Here is a 7,474-nt window from a genome sequence, read left to right on the forward strand (position 1 = left end):
ATAAAGTTTCCTGTACTAGCTCTTTGTATTTCTGCATGATGTCTTATCATGGTAAAAGGAAATTATTTTCATTAAGTGTTTCAAAATGACCAAAGCTAACTGACTCACTCCTAAACTTAACATCTTTGAAATGGAAACCTATGGCCCTGTTGTTTTTCCCGAGGAGACTTTTGAACCTATTTATTTTCTGCTTCATTCGGTTGCACAAGAGATTTTTCACAGAAGATAAATGGCCCTTCCATATATAAATATTCTTTTACTTAGTAGACATGAGAGCTTTTTAAAAAAATTCATCACAGTGTTATTCATTTTAGACAAACTTCTTTTGCTCATTCCCAACCACTGTCATGTTTTAATCATTGGTGCCATCCCTTTTGATAAATGATTAATCTGGAGTCCAATGTTATGGGAAGTTTTACACACGATAAAGAAATTTATTCTGGGGCTTCCCTGGTGGTGCAGTGGTTAAGAACCCGCCTGCCAATGCAGGGGACATGGGTTCGAGCCCTGGTCTGGGAAGATCCCATATGCCGTGGAGCAGCTAAGCCCATGCACCACAACTACTGAGCCTGCGCTCTAGAGCCCGCGAGCCACAACTACTGAGGCCCATGCACCTAGAGCCCGTGCTCTGCAACAAGAGAAGCCACCGTAAGGAGAAGCCCGCGCACTGCAACAAAGAGTAGCCCCCGCTCACTGCAACTAGAGAAAGCCCGAGCGCAGCAGCAAAGACCCAACCCAGCCAAAAATAAATAAATAATTTTTTTAAAAAAGAAATTTTTTCTGAATCTAATAATAGTTTGAGAGTATGTGAAGGGTTTTAACACAGATGTGGTCACCAGATGTTCCAGCTCTTCTGAGGAACCAGCAGAAGTAGTTGCATGATGGATTTAAGTTACTTAAAGGAAGATTTCCTCAGTCCTTTAAAACAACGAAATGAGATACTGAGGGAGGGCGGAATCTCCTTGTTTGGAGTTTTGTTTTTTGTTTGTTTTTTTAAGTGTACAGATGCTTACGTGTTTAGAACGCATTAATCACACTTCTGCCTGTGGATAATGGTACAGATTCTGTAAGAAGGCTTCCAGCTTTCATGTGTTATGAGAATAGACACATAGTACTGGGCTGCGAGCATCTTCCGGAGGTTCTGAAGTCACCCCACATCAGCCAAAGCCCTGTGTGCACCTTGCTTTCTCTGTCCCTTTCGACAAGTTTGTAAACACGTACCCGGGAGAGCAGAGCACGGACCCTCTCGGTTTTTAAATGGCACTGTGACGAGAAAGTGGCTGGCATTTAAGCCAACGCTCTTACTGGATATAGTTTGCACTGCACAGGCTCTCACATGCAATAGACTCCCATTCTTTAGTTTTACCAAAATGTCCTGGCAGGAGTTTACAGCGTAATGGAGGGAGGCAAGGGGGCATCTAAACTACCTGCAATCCGTTGACAATTACCTGTTGAAGAATATGCAGAGTATCGGACCTCACGCAGGCTCTGCCACACACACAGACCTTCAAAACAAACGCAGGACTATTAGCAGAGTAGCTTCTCAATTTGTTGCAGTCACTGTGGCATCATGAAGACACAGCCTAGTGTTAACAACTTTTAAAGAAATCACCCACAGAGTAATGACTTTGTGGGACAGATATCTTGAACCTCAATGACCTGGGCTGAGCAACTGTGTTTCACACACCTCCGTCCGCACCAGTGGGAGAGAGGGGACTTTGAAAGCTAACAGGCAAGGAGAGGGACAGAATGTTTCCTTTAATCCTTCGTCAGAGCAAAAACATCAATACCTGCCTTGTGTGAGGAAATGTGTCGCTCAGGGACCAACCAGGAAAAGTATCATGGAAATTACCCTGTGGTGGAAAATGGAGAAGTTTTAGAATAGCCAGGATTTGAGTCATATTATGGAGTTACACTTCTACATTCTGGGCTTTGCTTTTTCGGTAAATTACAGGTAGAAACAATAACAATTTGGGAAGCTCTATACACTTCTGAGAGTCCTCTTCTCTGCACATACTGAATGAGACAGCTTACAGGGGCTTTGTGGTGTAGTCATATTCTGTCCCCAAACCAAGAAGGGTGCCTTAGCAAGCAGAGGCCATAAGTACAGGGAGGGGTCCTTAAAGACCCAGTTACCTGCTTTACTATCATTATTCAAAGGTCTTCAAAGTCACCCCCACTGGAGCTGAGCCCAAGACTCTCAACGATTCTTTAGAAGCTGCCCAGTCCCATTTCAGCTGGAGGTCAGAGCAGAGTTCAAAAGAAGAGCTAAAAAGAACCTGCTTCTCTCTGAGGGCATGTCTGTAACACCCACCCTTTCCTGCTCATCTCCTTCCAGGAACACCAAAGCCCCTCTCTTGTTGAGATATCTCACAATGGCAGTCTAGATAACTCCCCAAATCATCTATTCTGGCCACTCATACCTTCAAAGAGGGGCTGCAAAAAAAAAAAAAAAAAAGGATGCTGACAGGTAGCTCCAGTTACCAAGGACAACTTGGTGTGAATTTATTTGAATCATAATCTCACCAAACTTTAAGTCCTTAGTTTGGGTATTAAACTCTTCAACCAATTTCACTTAGTATCTTCCCAGACTTGTAACTCCATTGACACTCATTTCATAAGGGACATTCAGCATTAAGAACACCAACTCTGGCACCAGGCTGCCTGGGTGGTTTTATTCTTGAATCTGCTACTAGCTGCGTGACCTTGGGCAAATTACTTACTTTCTTCAGGCTTCAGTTTCCTCATCTGTGAAATGAGGTCATTACATTTTCCTGAGGATTAAACAACTCAAGAGAAGTCAACCACTTGTGTAACACTGCCCAGGCACGCACACAGGTAAATGCTGTAAATGCGGGCATTTGCAGGTGACAAGCACCTACCATTTCCCAAGTTTTGTGCTGGTCACTCCATCCCCAGATCTACCCTAAACAAACACATCTTGCTATTAAAGAATATTTTTGGTAGGATAAAATGAATCTTTAATTCTTCATGTTTAACTTGGAAAAGACCAACATGCAAATACTAACCTTGGCCTTTGGGCCTCACATAGTTTTTCTGGGTTTACCACTTCACTGTTTTCAACGAAAATTCAGTACCTACTATGCCCGACGACGCCGTGGATTTGATAAGGAAACGGAAACTTGGTCTTTGCTCTCAAGAAACTATTTAAGGCTGCCTTAGTTTCCTCATCTGAAACGAAAGAGGTAATGCGAGACTTGAGCTGTTTAATGAGAATAAAGCGACGTGTCCTGCTGGACTACAAGTATCCAATAGAAGCAGTGTGCTCTCATATAAATCAAAGTATCCTCTAACTAGGTGGCTTCAGGGAGTCACGGCCACTGAGGAATTCCCACTCTGCCAAGGAGGAATTTCCTACTGGAGAAGAGGCGAGAGGGGCAGGGGCTGGCACGGCGGTCTGCAGGCTCGCAGACCCCAAAGCAGGCAGGCAAGAGACCGGGTGCACGGTCTGCTCCCAGGGTTAAAACTGCTCCAGAGCCTGGACACCGCACGCACGCCCCACGCCCGTGTGGTCATCGGCCAAACGCTGACGGCTCCGAGCTCTCCGGGATACGGCGCCACGGGGGCCTTCCGCGCCCGGCCCGGCGCTCGCAGGCCGCCAGTGCCGCTTACCTGGGAACCGACGGGAGCCTCTGCTTCCCGAGTCTGCCTGCTCACCTGCAAATGCAGGGGAGCAGTGCTTCCGAACTCACAATAATTATAAAGACGTTTATGAAATCGTTTATTAAGCATTCTATCAAAATAGTATTTTATTAAATAAAAAAGACGTGTATGAAAGCTCTAAGCCTAGTGGGAATACAGCCACACCGTGATCGGCACCAACGTAATGGACCGAGGGGATGGGAAGCTCCGATCGTAGCACCACCTGCGGCGGCAGGAGCCAGGTGAACGGCAACTTCCCGCACGCACCTCCCCTCGCCCTCCGCATTTTGTGTCGGAGGACTTTAGGCCGCCGGCCGGAAAGGCGCTCCTCCTCACGTCACCTTTCCTTTAAAGACGCAGGCCGAAGCCCCGCCCACTACGGAAGGTGAAAGGGTCTCACACTGCGGAGCCCGTTTGCGGGCTCCTTCTGCCAAACCTTACCAATCGGCGGCCCGGAACAGGTAAAGCTAAAGGCAAGGGGCGCTGCGCGGGTGAGGGGACCTGCAGCGGGAAGACGGGGTCGTAGGGACGTGCCTGCGGAGGACGCCGCCTTGCGCTCGGCCGTGTCCCTGTCCCTGGAAGCTCAGTGCCGCCCACCCGCCAGCGGACAGGCCCTGCAGACCGTGCCGCGGGTTCGGGGATTCGGCCGGGCTTAAAGCCGTCTTCGAGCCCAGGCTGCTGTCCGCGCACCCCGCAGCCGCAGCATCTAGACCCGCCGTCCACGGTCCTTCAGGCCCCTGGACCTTCCGCCCCGCTATCCCTGTGCACGTACGGGCACGCACGCAGGCCGTACGTCGCTACGGCCCGCTACGGCCCAGGCGCGCCGCGGGGGCGGGGCTCGGGTGGGCGTGGCTCGGGTGGGCGTGGCCACCACAGATGCACGTGACCGGTCTGTTTGGCGCGCCGGGCTCCCCCCACCCCCCAGTCCGTGGCTCAGCGCGGAGCACTGGCGGGCGTGCAGGCTTTCTGCGGTCTGCGGCCAGAGAGGCGGCGTAGTGGGGAAGGTCGCTCAGTGATCTGGGATTTCTTGTTTTCCCATTTACCATTTACTAGGCTTCACGGCATAAGACTCCTGAAAGAAGTAAATACATTTTCTTACTGAAGAGCCGCAGTTCCAAGTACAGGTTATAAGAGGCTTCAGTGTAAGGAAGTGCAGAGTGGAGGGCTCTGGAAAATCAGCCACTGTTGACCGTGCCCAGCGCGACGCAGGGAAGGGTAAACCAGATGCGATCCCTGCTTCACAGAACTTACCGTCTGAGAGAAACAGTAATAAGATAATCACAAAATTATAATCGTGGAAAGATGAGCTCTTCTGTGGTCGCACTTAACTCTGAGCTCAACAAGCAAATAGCGGGACACGGGGGAAAGGGGGGGTTGACCAGGGGAGAGCTGGCCTAGTCTGGGAGGTAATCAAAAGAACGCCCTGAGAAAGACCCCGCTAGACAGGAATGGAGTTTCCTAAACCAAGGGGGAGAGCACTTCAAGATCGGAAAGGCCAGGGGGGTTTAGGCATAAATGAAGTTTGGAATGGAGTGAGGCCAGAAAGGTGCGAAGGACCTTTTGGCCTCCTGAAAGCTCTTGGTATTTAATCTTCAGGCAGTTTTAGGTGGGCGGGCGCTGGGTGCCAGGACAACACCAGCGTTGCAGAGGGGAGAACTGATTGCAGAGCTCATGTTAGGAGACTGATGGGAATCCAAAGGAGAGATGGAAGATGTCTTAAACTAGGGTGGTGGCAGTGGATATGGAGAGAAGTAGGTGGATTTATGGTGTTCGGAAGTAAGACTGAGGAGGCTTGGTGTTGGATTAGCTGTGAGAGTGCGGAAGAGCAGAAGTGGACAAGACGACGTGACTCTGGACGGACTGAGATGCTGGTCACTGAGATAGGGAGTTCTGGAAGGTGAGGTGACCGTTTAGAAAATTAATATACAGGAATAAGCACAACTTTTAATATTGAGTCGAGCGCAGGATTTAAGAGCTTTTCAAAAAATGTTTTGTGGATGGTTAACTTATTTCAATAAAATAAATTTAAAATTTTATGGCTAAAGAAATGTGGTTAAGTAATTGGCCAAGATATATGTTAGCTTTTTCCAGTGTTTTAGTCAGTGTTCTAGCTCGTCAACAGCTCGGCAGTGCGGAGAGTACTTTGTACAAAACTAGGGCCAGTGGACAGCAACCTGAAGGCTTGGTGACAGCAGTGCTCACCCCGGGCTGGAATGGGGCAGGTGGGGCAGTGGGCAGGGCAGCAGGCAGAAGGACTTAGTGAAACTCCTTTGGAAGGCATGAGAAAGGATTCTTAAAGTCATCGGAATTGGCAAAATTAATTTCACAAATATTTAGTCCACTAGAATCCATGTACCTTTTGATTCAACCTCCCTGGAAAGAATAGATATCAATATACAATGTCAGCTATGTAGGAAAGAAAAGCAGGGAGTGAAGAAATAGAAGTTATTTTCACCTCTTCAGTTAATAGGAGTTTGGTAACAAAGGTGTTGTCAAATTATGTAAGATTTGTACATTTCATCGTAAATTTTGCCTCAAAATGAAGAGATTGTAAATGAATATTGAACTCTAGTTAATGATATGCATGCTGAAAGCGTGCTGAGTCTGACCTCTGTTACGGGGTGACGGCCAGAGTGCGCATTTCCCGCTTGAGTCTGGAAGTATTCTTTGGGTCACCCTTTGGCACCACTTGAATACCTTGTTTCCTCATCAGCTTTGTACCTAATGATTTTTGCATCCATCTTTGCCTGAGTCAGTGATTTGATCGGAGGTGGCAAAATGGTGGTTTTCAAATTACTTTTACTTTTCTTCTCCATGTATTAGCTGGCATTCTCCTCTAAAGAACGCTTTTCTTCATCAACTGGGGGTGGTTACAGTTCTTCTTAAAAAGGTAGGATAAATGCTTAGTTCTTTTTCAATGACCAATTTCCAGAGTAAGGAGTCAGAGTAGCAGTCACATACAGTTGTGGCTAACTATCTTTCTTTTTCATAGATTTTTGCATATTCGGTGTGTTGAAATGAATTTCAGTCACTGATGTTTAAATTATCACACATTTGGCCCGTGGGAGTCTCTTCATGCGATCAAACTGTAAATGAAATGTAAACAAAATGGTAATACTATCAGGGAAACCTGAAGACTGGATATTTGAACATATAGAGGAATGATTATCAGTTGGGATGTGTTACTGTGTTTATTCAAAAGATACAAGAGTCCTCAGCTCTTACTGGAGTGTTTACTGATGACACAGGATTTACTCGGAAGTAGTTCACAGATGCTGGGGTCCTGGGAGTAGTTGCTGGTGGAGAGAAAGCCTGTTGGACCACATGCTGCAAATCAAGGAGCTAAGTGATGGGTGCTTAGACCTTTATTTTGCTGTTTTTTCTGTACATGCTTGAGAATTTTCCTAATAATAAGTTTCTCAATTACTTGAATTTATGTTGATGTTTCCGATTCAAATTTCATATCACAGGTTTTTCCCTAACTCTGTTATTTATATTTTTATCTATGAAAAGCTTACTTTGAAAAAACAGGTATATCTTCCTTTTTGCTGATCCAAAGCCAAAATTTAGCTAGTGGTGAAGCATAATTGCTGTGTAAGTCAAGAAAATGTAAAGCCTTTTAAAATTTGAATAATAGCAAAGAACCTTTAAAAAAGTAAAGGTAAAAATAATCATTTTTAATTATTACATTAATAATTATATATTATAATTACATAATTATAATATATACTTATATAATATTGTCATATTTTATAATTTATAATTTTTATAATTCATAAAAATTAATTTATATAAATTATATAGTGTATAA

General features: G+C 45.8%; 1 protein-coding gene across 4 annotated transcripts in view; it reads left to right on the forward strand.

The window, feature by feature from the left end:
* Positions 1–3,800: 3,800 nt before the first annotated feature.
* MTIF3 (mitochondrial translational initiation factor 3) overlaps positions 3,801–7,474 on the forward strand; it is a 10,683-nt gene continuing 7,009 nt past the window's right edge. For 3 of the 4 annotated variants that reach the window (XM_024755335.1, XM_024755337.1, XM_024755338.1), the window contains exon 1: positions 3,801–4,124. The gene's annotated coding sequence lies outside the window, so the exon portion shown is untranslated. Of the gene's footprint in view, positions 4,125–5,121; positions 7,017–7,474 lie in introns of those variants that run through there. The other variant, XM_024755336.1, reaches the window with a different exon arrangement.

Source organism: Neophocaena asiaeorientalis, unplaced genomic scaffold (assembly GCF_003031525.2).
Source record: "Neophocaena asiaeorientalis asiaeorientalis breed wild unplaced genomic scaffold, Neophocaena_asiaeorientalis_V1.1 scaffold59, whole genome shotgun sequence".
In the NCBI taxonomy this organism is placed as follows: Eukaryota; Metazoa; Chordata; class Mammalia; order Artiodactyla; family Phocoenidae; genus Neophocaena; species Neophocaena asiaeorientalis.